Here is a 15,570-nt window from a genome sequence, read left to right on the forward strand (position 1 = left end):
TAGAATTTTTTAGTCTGCCTTTTTTTTCGCTGATCGTCAATTGAAAACCATCACTCTTTAAGGTACATCTGATCCTTTAAACTTGATGTAATTTGGTGACTGTATTAATTAATCCTGTACGAGGAAAGATGAAGTTTTTTCATACATTTTTCATTGAATGGTGATTCATTTAAATGTTCTTAAATACTTGTACTCAAACATGAAGTGCATGTTGCAAGATATTGAAAACCACGAAGACCGCATCCCCATCATGATGCATCATGTAACCCCTGTTAAATAAATGAGTTCGTGTCTAGATACTCTTTATGATACCATATACTGCATGAATCACAGCAGACATCTGCAGTTTTCCATGCAAAGCTCTTTTATGGATACTTAGTAACCTTGTGCCAGGATGGGAATCAGGTGTATACGAATTAACAAACAATATTATAGAACATATGATAAGTATAGTAGGGATTGTTTTCTGCTTTGCAGATCTAAAAGTTAATATTAAAAGCCGCAGCTTTTCCTGAGTTGCATTTTACCGCAGATGTTAGCGTGTTAGTTTCACAGGAAAATGATACTAGCCTAGGGCTTTTTATTGCTAGGTATCGAATCCCACAATTATTTTTTAATAAAAGAATAATTGTGTCATTTAAGCTTAGCGTTATATTTTGTTAAAAGAAAAGACATGTACAAAAGGTGATATGTCAAACATATCAAACGTTTTCTGAAAAATCATGGATAGACGTTTACATACATTCATGTATATGTAAATTGATACATAATGAGCTTATAAAACATTTGTCAAAAAATTACCTACATAAATACTTTATAATTTCGTGGACCGGTAGTTGTGTAAAACAATATTTTCCAGACCATTAATGACAAGTACATATATTTAAACAATAAAATGCTTTCTTTGTTTGTTAAATTACTGGAATTAACGGAAGCAGCTGTTGCAGAAAAAATACATAACCCGCGTAAGCGGGTTATGTAAATTTTTTCTGCAATAGCTGCGACCGTTAATTCCAGTAATAATAAACAAAGAAAGACATTTTATTGTTTATATTTATATCTGTTTTAATCATTTAAAGCAGGATTAATAAGATTAATTATTGTATTTATAATGTTTCATTGATGGGACAGCCACTGTAGTTCATGCAGTGATTAAAGCAATGGGTTTTCTTAAGAAATAAAGGAGAAAATATTCAGTGGATGTAAATATATGTTGATACAGAGCAAAGCAAGCACCATAAAATAGACATGGTAAAAACCATTGGCGGTCATATGGAGCACCAAATTATCAAGGAACGCTATGGAGAGCAGTTTTCTTTTTCATGTAGGTTGTTTTTTTTTTCTTTGTCCCCCCCACTTCCTTTGCTACATCTCTGAACTCGCATCATTCAGTTTCCTAATTAAAAGTACTAACATGTACTTACATGAATCATTTTGCACTTACAGCTGGAACCTTCCCAATCTAGAACCAACCCATGTGTTCGATAGCAGGCCGATAAGGTATTACTGTATGGTAGAATTAAGACCGATTTTTATTGCAGAAATAATTTGCAAAGGTATAATTAAAGCAACATGACTCTTATCACAGAATCTAAATGAGGTTTAATGCAGGGTTAGTTTAAAACTCTTTATATGCGATAAAAACAGGTAATACGATTCTAATTGCAGTTAAACTTGTGCACACAGCATGCAAAGAAGATAATAGCAAACAGTGCAGATATATACCCTTGAGTTGTAAACGATACAAAAGTGTATTTAAAGAGGTATAAGTAGAAGTTGAATTCTGGATCTTAAATTAACCTATATTGTCGACTTTGATAGTTAAAAAAAGGTACAGTTTCTTTAGTACATTTTATTAAATTAATATCATAATTTTTTCCGCCACTTCATAAACAAAACATATGCTGAGCATGTCAGAATGATGTAATGTCAATGCTTTTTTCATGTATTATCTCCTCTCGATCGCTAGCTAGCAACACTGTACATTAATATTTTTATTGCATTACGGATACTTGAAACTTAAATATAGAAAAGTGGGTAAATATAACTATTTGCCGAGTATGCCAGACAGGCATAGGACCAATGAGACCTAGAAATAATCGTATTTTCTCGGCCTTTTATTACACCTCCAATGTTTTACCGCCAAGACAGCGCTAGGTAGCACCATCAAACAAACTCTTAAATAAATTAATGTTGTAAGACCTCTTGTATTAATGGAGTATGGAGTTGAACTTCATTGAATGTAAAGATATCACTATAGACTTAGGGACTTTCAAGTCCGTCTATCAAATACTTAAATAAATTGGTTCCAAACGACTTCCATTGTATCAATTTTTAACATACCGTGGCTTTCGAGGTTGTTTTCCGAATCCTGATACATGTAGAATAGCCCAAGAAGATACAGTGGATCTAAAATAGGAGGTTACTAGAAAAAAAAACACAACGACATCTATTTTCAGTCTAGCTATTTTTATAGTTATATTGCATTGCCCACGTGAAAATTAATAGTAAATGACAGATCAATAGTTACAATCTGATTAGGTAGCAGAGGATATTTTTTTTGCAATCAAAACTTTGACTTAATATTGAGCTGCTTTTAAATTTGCTTTGAAAATTTTCTCTACATGTAATAATAGTTGAAGTAGTTCCTTGAATAATTTGAAGCTTTTAGGAATAATACATGTACAACTTACACAATGTGCCCTAAAATGGCTGAGGACAACTAGAAATTTCATGTAAATCAAGCATATTTTCACTACTTCTCTGCAGTCGAAACTCTTCCGGCCCATGCTCACGACCGAAGCTACCACACAAATTCAGAATAACATTTTACATACCACTGAACAGCAAGAGATAATACTAACCCATCTCATTTAAAGCTACAATTCCTCCTATGAATTTTTAACTGGCTTTTCTGATATCCGATACACATTTTAGACGGCAATACCAGTCTAAACTCTCGCTGACATAGAATTTAAATTGTGGGGAAACCAAAACAGATCACCGAGTGCAGTTCTCTGCATCTGTTTTTGATGCAAGGTCACAATATTTTCCACATACAAAACATAATTCTTTTTTTTTTTTATGGACCTATAATTATCTCACACCTTTCACCTCCCTGGGGGATTTTTAATTAGTTTTAAGTCCTATCACTACATCCCTACATTACCTAGATAGAAGAAATCTGCAACATTGTTTCACTGAAACTGACATATTTTAAATGTTTACTCACTGACTCGCGAAAACTGCGGCTTGTTGTTTATAGCTCTGCTGCATCTATTTTTAGAATTCCTTATCACTTGTTGGGACAAACTGACCCACATGTTTCTATATTCACATGACCAAAACATGTTAATCTTTCTATGTGGTGTGAATTTTACGGAAGCGTATTAGTGCCACGCAATATTTTTTTTTAAGTTGGTTTAACTTTAAAGTTGGAAATTCCAACTTTAATCTTGGCTTTTCCCCTTTAAAGATGGTAATTCCAACTTTAATCTTGGCTTTTCCCTTTTAAATTGGTAATTCCCAAATTTAATTTTGGGGTTTTTCCCAACTTTAACGTTGGTAATTCCAACTTTATAAGTTGGAAATTCCAACTTTAAACTTGGCTTTTCCAACTTTAAAGTTGGTAATTCCAACTTTAAAGTTGGTAATTCCAACTTTAATCTTGGCTTTTCCAACTTTAAAGTTGGGGATTCCAACTTTAATGTTGGCTTTTCCAACTTTAATCTTGGCTTTTGCAACTTTAAAGTTGGAAATTAATTTAATCTTGGCTTTTCCAACTTTAAAGTTGGTAATTCCAACTTAAAATTTTTATGGTTTTTCTAACTTTAATATTGGTTTTTTCCCCGCTTTTTTTTAGTTTTTTTTTTTTAAAGTAACAAACTTAAAAAAAAAGGAAATAACACACTGAAATAGATTTGTGTGTAATTTATCATTGCAATCTAGGGGTGGGGGTGGAAATTGGGGGGGGGGGGGGTAGAAGGCGGGCAATTTTGGGGAGTTATAATATGGCACTTTTATAATGGAAAATAAATTTAAACACATTAAAATGCATTTTTAACTTTTTTTATCTTTTTTCTTTTTTTTTTACCTTCCTTATGACCATACATAAAACTTCCAACTTTTACTTAGAAATCTTTTTATTCCTTAAAGTTCTCTTGCGAAACTATTGAGAATAACTTCATATAAAATTATATACACAGTATTGCGTACATGACAGGATTTCAACTTAACCAATTACAGATATTAGTCATTTATTATGTATTGTATGAAAGAATGAGACAACAATTAAATACTCAATGAAATCAAATTTTATTTAATCAAATGAATCATTTTCTGCTAAATTATATACAATATAACTAAATGTATCAATATCTATTCCGTACTGCGGTTGGGGGGGGGGCACCCCTACCCCTAGATTGCAATGATAAATTAATAAGTAAAAGTAATAAAACCCTTCCCAAAACGTTAAAAGTTAAAGTTGGAAAAACCAAGAATAAATTGGAATTTTTAACTTTAAAGTTGGAATTACCAACTTTAATGTTGGAAAGAAGATTAATGTTGGAATTTTCTACCTAAAATTAAAAGCCAAGATTAAAATTGGAATTTCCAACTTTAAAGTTGAAAAAGCCAAAAAAAAGTTTGGGAAATTTCCAACTTTAAAGTTGGTAAAGCCAAGATTAAAGTTGGAATTTCCAAAATCAAAGTTGGAAAAGTCAAGATTAAAGTTGGAATTTCCAACTTTAAAATTGGAATTACCAACTTTAATGTTGGAAAAACCAAGAATAAAGTTGGAATTACCAACTTTAATGTTGGAAAAGCCAAGATTAAAGTTGGAATTACCAACTTAAAAAAAATATTTCGTGGCACTAATATACTTCCGTAAAATTTAGTAATATTATAGCTAACCTGTACAAAAAAGGATGCAATAAAACACTGTTGTCATGGAATCTGCAATAGTGACTAAAAGTATGCCCACAAAAAATATATGCAAGGAGTTGAATTTGTTAGATTTTCCCAAACCTTGGAGAGATATTGAAAAAGTGTCAAGGATGGATGAATGCTTGTAAACGGTTCATTGGCGGATCCAAGGGGGGGGGGGGTTCCGGGATTTGGAAGCCCACTTATTTTTTGTCAAGTGGAGGGGAAGAGAGAATGAAACATTTTCTGAGAATAAATAAAAATACATATATTTGAAAGTTAACTTATGTATTGAATAGATAGATTCTCACACATTAATTTTCTTCCACTCACTATTCCTTCAAATGATATGATTAAAACGGTTCTATTTATATGAACCGTTTTAATCATATCATTTGAAAGAACTAACATGCAACTCTTTGTTTTAAACACAACCCGCACCCACCACAATTTTTTTTCAAACGCCAAAAGAAAATTCTTTGTACTCTTTTGAAATGCTGCAAATCCATTCAAATTTAATTAAGCCTTCAGTAGTTTTTTTTATTTTCTTTTTAGATTCAAACTGGGGGTACATTCAATAAAAAAATGGACGTAAACAGATATTATTTACCGAACCCTAAGATCTTCCATACGTGTGTGTGAATCTTTGCTTGAGAGTGTGTATGGGGGAGGGGGGTTATATGGACAGTACAACTCTGGAACCCCTCTTTCAAGAGTGACCGGATCCGCCTCTGAAACGCGAAGGATTTTCAACGAAAATGGGTATTATCCGTAAAATAATACTGGATATTATAGTATCGTTGAATCCAGAGTATCTAGTCAAGGCGGTGTAACCACTTTATAAAACTTGAACAATGGGATGGCATATTTTGCGGAGTCAACTTTCACCTAGATGCAAATGTTTCTAAAGGTATCACCAGTGAAGTCAGGATTAATGCGCACTGGAAACAAATACCTGTAGAGCTTAGTACATTTCATGATCTGCACCCAGACAGGCGTTTGTTCTGCTAAATATTTTTCATAATGTTGGAAACATTTGCATCTTCTTTATGTTTAAACCCAACACAACAGAACTATTAATTAAAAGTTGAATGTGCATGTAGATCTATGCATTGATATATCTGAATGCTTGTATCTCAGTTCCTTTTAGTCCTGAAGAGTTAAGAGATAATAAATACTTTTTGGCTTTCTCACATTTTTAGAAAGCTCTTACCATGAGTCACTAAAGAATTGAAATTAATATAGTTTATTGCAATTAGAGTGGTTTGTCCTTTTGATGAAAAATAGGAATTCAGTTCATTACATAATTAAACATTAGACCACGGTAACATAAATGAAGAAGTGAAGAAGATGTGTTTGTGAAACACTGCCCCCCCCCCCCCCTTGTGGTAATATAGCGAAAATTAAACTTTTCTTAAATGCAAATTTACATGTAATATATTTGTACCAAAACTAAGGTATTCTTACTGTTAATATACAATATAATAGTGAAATATGAAAGTAGGCTAAGGTTAAAGTTACTCCATAAGTACGGAAAACTCCAAGGTAAAAGTCAAAAGGTCATGATTTTTGGTATGCAATGAATAAAAGGTCTTTCCACAAAGAATACATATGTGAAGTATGAAGCTTTAGCCCTTCAAAGGTTATGACAAAGGATAATTTTTTTAAAGTAGGCCAAACTCCAAGGTCAAATGGCTTGCTATAAAATGAAAGGCCTTGTCATAAGGATTAAAAATATTAAGTATGAAAGCACTAACCCTAAACCTTTAAAAGTTATGGTTAAGATTTGCTATATAAAAGTAGGTCAAACTTCAAGGTCAAAGGTTCAAAGTTTTTAGTATCCAATGTAGGGTCTTCTTACAAGGATTACATATGTGAAGTATGAAAGCACTATATATCCCTTACCATTCAAAAGTCATGGCCAAGGTTAAAGTTTTTTCATTAGTATGGAATTTTGCAGGTCAAGGTCAAAAGGTCAAGTTAATATCCAATGAAAAGTCTTTTCACAAAGAAAAACATCTATGAAGTATTAATGTCCTGGTATCTTGTTTTCGAAAGATATGGCCAACTACCCTTAGGCAAATTTTAGGGTCAGAATATGAATAAAAAATTCCCAAAGAGACAAACAATCATGTTCTTTCCAAGCCTCCGTCTATATGTACTTTCAGTACTTTGATTGAGCATCATATTTCAATAAGATATACAAGGCCAACAATTACCTTCAAATGCACTCTAATATGCTAGCTATAAAATTACCTATAATATGTTTTCAAACCTCAGGTTTCTCTATTTTTTTTTCTATTTTTTGACCGGTACTTAATCCGAAATCCTCTGCTTCCTTAGAATCGGATCTTTGTATATATGCCCCGAAATTTTAATCGTTGTAAAATGACCATCAGAATTTTGGAACGTAACAAAAATCTGATTTTAATCAGATTAGATAATTTAAACTGTTATTTCATTTCCGACTTTAAAGATAACTGAACTGTAAACATTCTAGTTCCTCTCTCTCCATTTCTCTTCTCATTGCCAAGTGCTGCATTGGCTTCTTAACATCTTTTCCCCGCAGTCACGAATTTTAACGCATATACCATTTCCTATTTCTAACGCAAAATCACGCATTTACCGTTTCCCCGCAATCACGCATTTTCACGCACTTTAATAAGTTCATTTAATCTTCAATTTATTGCCAAATTCCAACTATTTTATACTTGCTTGAATCTCATAATACAAGAAAAGTCTTTTTCTTATTAAAATAATATTTCAGAATATTATTTACGCTAAACTTTAAGAAATTTGTACCCTGCTATAAAGTGTTTGCGGGGAAATGGTAAAGTAACATTTCTATGACGCGAGCATTCAATGTAGATTGCATAGCAATTCTGTAAGTTGTAAAGAGTTAAATTTGCTCTAATGATTAATTGTACGACGGCGTATCCGTGCCATATTACGACGGCGTATTCAGGCCATATTGACAAAGTAATTTTTTTATAAATCGTTTGTACTATTTATAAAATCGATTGAACGATTAATAAAATCGATTGAACGATTAATAAAATCGTTTGAACGATTTTTAAAACTGTTTGAACGATTTGGAATATCGTTTGTAAAATTTATAAATCATTTGAACGATTTAGAAAATCGTTTGAACAATTTAGAAAATCGTTCGTACGATTTAAAAAATCGTTTGAACGATTTTTAATATCAATTTGAAAAATCGTTTGAGCGATTTGTTTAATTGATTGTACAGTTTGTTTAATCGAATGTACAATTTTTAAAAATCTTTTCTACGATTTTTAAATCGTTTGAACGACTTGTTAAATCGTTTGAACGATTTGTTAGATCGTTTGAACAATTTATTAGATCGTTTGAACAATTTATTAGATCGTTTGAACAATTTGCTTATAATCGTTTGTACGATTTGTTAAAATCGATTGTACGATTTGCTTAATCGTAAGTACGATTAAAAAAAAATCGTTTGAACAATTTTTATTTGATGTTATTACACGTACATATAATGACGTATTCGTGCCATATTGACAATGTACAAAAAAAATTAAAAATCGTCTGTACATTTTTTTATATCATTTGTACAAATTTTCAAATCGTTCGGACGATTTAGAAAATCGTTTGTACGATTAAAGAAATCGTTTGTAAGATTTTAAAAATCCTTCGAATGATTTGGGAATGAATGATTCAGCAAATGTTTTTACGATTTAAAAAAAAATCGTTTGTACTTATTTCTTGTTATGAAACGTAGAAGAGGCGTGGTAGAAAACCTGCACACAAGTAGGACAAAACAAGGTATCCACGACAAGTTAAACAGGCTAATTCAGAGAATTCGTGTCCCCCGCTTAGGGAAAAAGTCTTACCCCCCCGACTGAATTTGCGGAATTATTAAATGTATACTGAAGCAAATAAAATACATGTATGTCAATATGCATATAAAGATTTGATTGCTGATTCTTTATTATGTCTATAGAATATTCTTTTTAAATGGAATATTTATCACACTGTAATGATGATTTTATAACCTCATAATTTTTTTTCATTTCACATGCTGAATACTATCATTTAGTAAAAAAAAAAGAAAAGAATAAAAAACAAGAAAGCCCGAGATTCGATCCCGGGACCTCTCACATGTGAAGCGAGAGACACACCACTAGAACACGGAATCGCTTAACATGAAGGGAAGTGTATATGCAGAAGTCAAGTCACATACATGTATATATTCATGTTCGGTATTGTCCGAATTTTACACAATCCATGGTGTTTGATTTATCTAGCCTTTATTAAACAGTTCTAATAGATATTATAAGAACATAAAGTCCGCCAAGAACTACGCAATAACTCTCTTATGCCCCTGTGCTAAAAATAGCGACATGTAATACTATATATACTAAAAAGTACAAACGGGGCGGGACACTTTGAGAGAGGTCCTAAGGCGTTTTGGTATAAAATTACATTGCATAAGCTCAAATTCTTCTTGAAATATCGCCCGGAAATGTTAGTGTTACACACAGACAGAATGTTTAAATTAACGACCTTAAACTTTGACCTTTTGGCCTCAATATCAATAGGGGTCTTCATTAGGCCACATGGAGTTGTTATGTAAAATTTCATTGCAATAGCTCAAATGGTTCAAGAGATATCGTGTGGAAACGAAAGTGCTATAACAGACAGATTTTACTTATTTATGACCTTGAACTTTGATCTTTTGACCTCAAAATCAAACGGTTTCTTCTCTAGTTCATAGGGAGTTGATATGCAAAATTTCATCGCAAAAGCTCAAAGGGTTCTCGAGATATCGTGTGGAAACGAAAGCGTTAGAGACAGACAGAAAGACGGACGGACAACCCCAAATTAATATCCCCCACTTTTCAAGCGGGGGGTAATAATGAATGACACGAAGAAGGACAGAGAAAAGTTGATCAAAGGATATTTGAAGATTGATTTCATTTTTTTTTTTTTTTTTGGAAATTGGACAAACGATTTCAAAAGCTGCACAAACAATTTCACAAATTGTACAAACGATTTAACAAATTGTTCAATCAATTTAACAAATCGTACAAACGATTAAACAAATTGAACAATCTATTTCCTAAATCGTTCAAATGATTTCCTAAATTGTTCATACGATTTTATAAATCGTCCAAACGATTTTATAAATCGTTCATACGATTTTAAATTTTATTTCTACATTGTCAATATGGCACGAATAGGCTGTCGTAGTTTACTGATAACGAATTTAAAAAAAACAAGCTAGGAATAGACTGCATAACCTTGGGATAATGATACAGTAATACATGCACTATATGGGATACAAATAATTACTTTCGAATAGAAAATCGTATATGTTTCTGCATAGGAAAACTGAATTGAATTGATAATATTTTATTGACACAGTCAAAAGGATCGGACACAAGTTTCGTAACTTACATGTTAATATAGTCTTCTCCTAATATATAATATTTTGTGAATTTGCAAAATAAGAAACTAGTACTACCCCTACGAAACGCTTAACCGTTTTCAGTCCGCAGTCCGGGCGGACTGAGACGGATTCCGGTTAAGTGCTAGGAGGACCAAGCCGTACTATAGGCGGACCTAGAAAACGTCTAAGCTTTAACCGTTTTCCGTGTCATATCTTAGGTGGATTCCACCTTAAATCCTTGGTGTATTTTTGTTAGACGTTTTCCGACTTAGCTCATAGACGGAATCTACATTAATCTTAGGAATGTGAACAATTTAAATTATGACAACATGTTTAACTCATCTAGATGACCTCGTTTTCTTAAGGCAATAATGGGGGAGATACTCGTAAAAATTAATAGTCAAACATTACTTTTAATACATTTATTTGACTTCGAATATTATGCTTTTTATAACATTTAATACTGCTTTTCCTAGAAGAGAAAGTTTTTTGCTGCCATATTGTATATATCAGATATACGTTTCCAATGCGCACCTGCTTGATCCCCCTCTACAGGGGCGGAGGTTTTCAGTTTTCTCTTTGGTTGCATTGGTTAGTTTGAATGCAGGTTTTGAAAGTGTAGACTGTTGTCAATTTGGTTGTTGAATTTTTATATTTCATTCAGTTTAAAAAGGAACTTAGGCAAGTTGTATGCCTGTAAATCATAAGTTAGAAGATGGTCGTTCATTCTTGTAAAAAAGTGACTCCCATCAAGCCACAAACATCGTTTTCACTTAGATCCGACACTAATTTAGTGTTTTGGCAGTGTGTAACAGGTCAAATAATAAATAAATATTATAAATAACTAATCATAATTAGTTATATAATTAGTTATATAAGTCCGCCATCATCAGGAATCCACTTATATATGTAAATCAAATATTGTTTATTTATTCTATTTTTGATTTATTGTATACCGGTAAGTTTTTTCCCCATCGTAGAACCGGTTATGGAATTTCCGAAGGTCATGCTATGTTTATTTATTTTATAAACATGGATGAAAGTTGATTGCAGAAATATGCAGGAATGTTATAAGTTAATATATCAGTGAATTATCTGGTTTATTACATTGTAATTGACCAGTAAGTGATGTTAGTTTGGATCTTGTTAGGAGATCTCCTAAATTTTTATGATTTTTATAAGCTATAATTGGTTTGTCTTTGAATATTTTTTGAGATCGGGTTCTCTTGATAAAGTTAGCCAGTATTTCAGTAATTTCTTTCAGATATTACAAATGGCTTGGTAATATTTTGTAACCTTGACCAATGGTATATTAGAGTTACTGTAAACTTTCTTTTTTTTATTTAAAAGGTCTCCTTTGTAATTTTCCAGAACATTGTTCATTGAGTTATTTGTCTCATTTTCATTGTATCCTCTTTTCAACAGAGAAAGTTTGAACTTCTCTTAGAGAGCCGACCAGAGTTAGACAGTACATAGGAAGGTGCCGTTCAAGTACTTGAAAGGCACCTTGCTATGTACTGCCAAATTCAAGAGACACAAAGTATAAAGATTCTGTGAAACATGGATAAGAGACTGAATTAAATATGTTTACCTAGGATACAATGTTTAGTCTAAAGAATATATTTACATTCAGTGTGATAATTTTATTGCAAAGAAAATGTTATGATTGATTCAGAAAAAACATATAATTACTTCACATGAGGTATTTTTTTCTCAACTTACCTCGAGCAATATTATACAGAAAATTCACAAAGATTCCTATCAGAACAGAAACACTTCAGTGCAATGTATACACACGACACAATTAGCCTTTGTTTATAACATACTCCCATACAGTACGTAAATATATCGTTATGAAATGCTTGTTTACAAAGGCTCTAACTGGGACTCGCCAAGGACATCATGATATTAACAAAATGCAAACTCAGTCACTTAAAATTGATGTATTAAACAATTCTAGGTCACACATAGATATTGACTTTCATTAACATTAACTTTTATCTAAAGTACTACAATTCAGATAAGATTTCTTATCTAAAGTATACCAGAAAAAAAGATTAAAATCACTATAATACGACAGCGTACTATGCCATATTACGGCCTGTTCGTTCCATAATAACAATGAAGAGATTTTTTTTTAAATCGTTTGTACGAATCTTTAAATCATTTGTATGAATTTTTTAATCGTCTGTGCGATTTTTTAAATTGTTTGTACAGTTTTTTTTATAATCGGTCAGACGGTTTTTAGCCGGGCTTATTGCTCAAAGAGCAATTGCCGGCTTATGGGATCTTGTTCAAGGCAGGATGTTGACCCTATAGTCGCCATTTTAAAATTACGTGCAAAAATATAGTTCATACTCTCAACCGCTTTTGAGATAATACAAACGCTAAATAAAGCATAAAAAATAAAACGAAGTTTTATCTAAATAAAATAAACATAAGTAGTAATGACTTTGAAAACTTCATAAGTCAAAGAACAAAGTTCATTAGGATTTTTGATAATCAGTGTTACCGTAGTTCTCTACACATACGAGGCAAAGCAGGAGAGGGAACCAGACTGGCCTGTTTGTTTACATTCAGCTGCGGTACCAGATTAATTCTGATTCTGACAAATCGGACCGTGGTATTAGGATTGAAAAACTCACTGTCAGTGTCTTATCATTTATACATGTATTGATAGTTTTAAAATAATTTTTTCATCAGAATATAAACGTGATTCATGTAAGAAATCCATTCTACTCTGTAAATGAGCCCAGCAAAAACACACTTTAGTGGTAAATCAAATTAAAACAAAACTTGTCAAAGTAAATTATACATCGAGAACAATTGTTAGAAAAATTAATTTCAAGTGCAAGAAAAATGTTTTTCATAAGTGATTATTGAATTAAACTGTTGAAGTTTATGTGTATAGTATTTTTATGAAATTCTTGAGGTTATGTTTTTAAGGTTATACATCAACGTTAGGTATGCTCTGTGGGTACAAAATATGTTGAATTTTAAATAGGGTGAAATAACCATGTATCGGACATATACCTTGCTTCAGACAACTTTAAGCAATAAACTCTCTTTCAATTTCAGTGTTACTTGTACTTATATTGTTTCTGGCTTGAAGCTGATGATTTAAATTTTTTGATAATATCAATTGTTAATTTTGTGTTTTGATAAAAATACCCAAAAGAATGACCTTGAAGTTACGTCATGTTTTACATCATCAAAGGAAAATAGCCAAACAATTAAGATTTTGCCATTTTTAAAGTTATCGTTCTTTAAATTCGACTTCCGCGGAATGAGTCGGACTATGGTGAATATTTGTCAGGGATGGGTAATTTTACATAAATTATAAAGAAATTTCACTTTATTTTTTGTTTATTTTTTTATAAGAGCTGGTTTTTACTAGTATACTCTTTTCACCGTACATCGGAAACAAATTAACCATGCATCGGACACTTTCTGATGCAAAATTGATCACTACCGTTTTCATACAGAACCCAAATGATAGTTGTTTTTTGCGGAAATAGAAAATAAAAACTCTAAATTTAGAGTCAAAATACAAGTTGATCGATATATCATGTCTAGAATCTGGCTCAATTTCTTTCTACAAACCAGAGTATTTTAACGCATGAGAAAAAGGCGCGAATTACAGCATTACAAGCATTTTAAAGCCTTTTTAAGGCATAGTAAGGCATCATGAATCTTTCCATATTTGTGCAACTATATCGTCAAATAAATTTCATTTGAGGCTTATTTCTTAGATAAAATATAAAAGTATATCAAGCATATCAAGGATTTTAGAGCACTATGATAAAGGTATGATATTTTCCCGTTCCAAATTCCGTCTGTCTGATGCATGGTTAACAATGTCCGATCCATTGTGAATTCTGAGTTAATTTTAAAAACTCGATTTTTGATAATATTTCTCAATAAAAAGCATATAATTGTGTCCAAAATTTATATTTTAATCGCATACTTAATGTTAAGCTCCATTTTAATAAATTTCCGTCGTTAGCGATATCGCTAAAACTTGTTGAAGTACAAGAGTGTCCGATGCATGGTGAATTCACCCTATAGTGAAATGATTTCTATTTAACCCAAAAAAATGTTTTGCACAGGATCTTGAGCTTATTTTAATTTTTTGAAATTAGAAAACGGAAATTGACATCGTACACTAACTTTTCGAACAATCCTCGTATTTTACGAAAATTGTCTTGCCACATTTATTACCTTTAATAGATCCGGCAACTTTCGTCTAGGATTATATGCATGTAACAAAAGATCACAGGCACAAGTAACCTCAGATGCCCATGCAAAGGATAAAACCAGAGACCTGTGAGAATGATTAAGCGATGGAAAATTATTTCATATCACATATCGCATATGAAATTTTGGGGAAAAATGAGTGCCTATGTCCTACTGACCACTTCTGAATTAAGAAGTTTTGCTTTCAGCTACATAAATACTAGACTAAGTATATCTCAAGGGCTTACAATAAGGAACAAACTCATTTTCAAAGTAGTCTGTTATATACTTTTAGTGACGGGCTACGAAAAGAGAAAAAACTAGGTTAAAGGTAGACGACACTTTCCTCAATAAATACTTTTTCTCAAGAATTTGTCATTGAATTGAAGCTTCTTCAACCTTTCTTGAAAAATTTAGGTTTCTTACCAGGAATTTTTGCAAGATTTCTAAAGGATATTTTTCCCTTTGTACATTATACATGTATTATTTCAAAAATCGCAAACCACTATCCTTCCATAGGCAGAGTAACACATAATTTATTATGTAGAGATCAGACCTTTTACCCGAGCAGTTTGTCTTCAGACCGAAATCTAAACAATCCGTACAGTTAGTTCATCATATATTTACCATACAGTTATTATTATATTATTACAAGGATCTTGGTTTCGCTATTATGTGAATAGGACATAGACGCAGTTTCAGTCAAAAAAAAATCCATTTGTCATGTTTACAAATTCTCTATTAGCTATCGGTATTCCTAATAAGCATAAGAAAAATTATTTTTCACTTTCGAGATACAAGGTAAGTTAAGAATTTAAAACCTTTCTTATCTAAACAAATCTTGTGACATGTTTTCGTTTACATAGGTTAAATAGCAACATATGTTTGTTCAAAGCAGATTTTTTTCAACCAAGGAGTTAAGTAAGTATAAATGTGATTAGAGGGTTTCTAGCGACTTGCTGACGTTCGTTTTGTTGTAA

The sequence above is a fragment of the Saccostrea cucullata genome, unplaced genomic scaffold (assembly GCF_032062105.1).
Source record: "Saccostrea cucullata isolate Sc308-1 unplaced genomic scaffold, CSIRO_AGI_Scuc_v1 ctg5374, whole genome shotgun sequence".
NCBI classification, from domain to species: domain Eukaryota; kingdom Metazoa; phylum Mollusca; class Bivalvia; order Ostreida; family Ostreidae; genus Saccostrea; species Saccostrea cuccullata.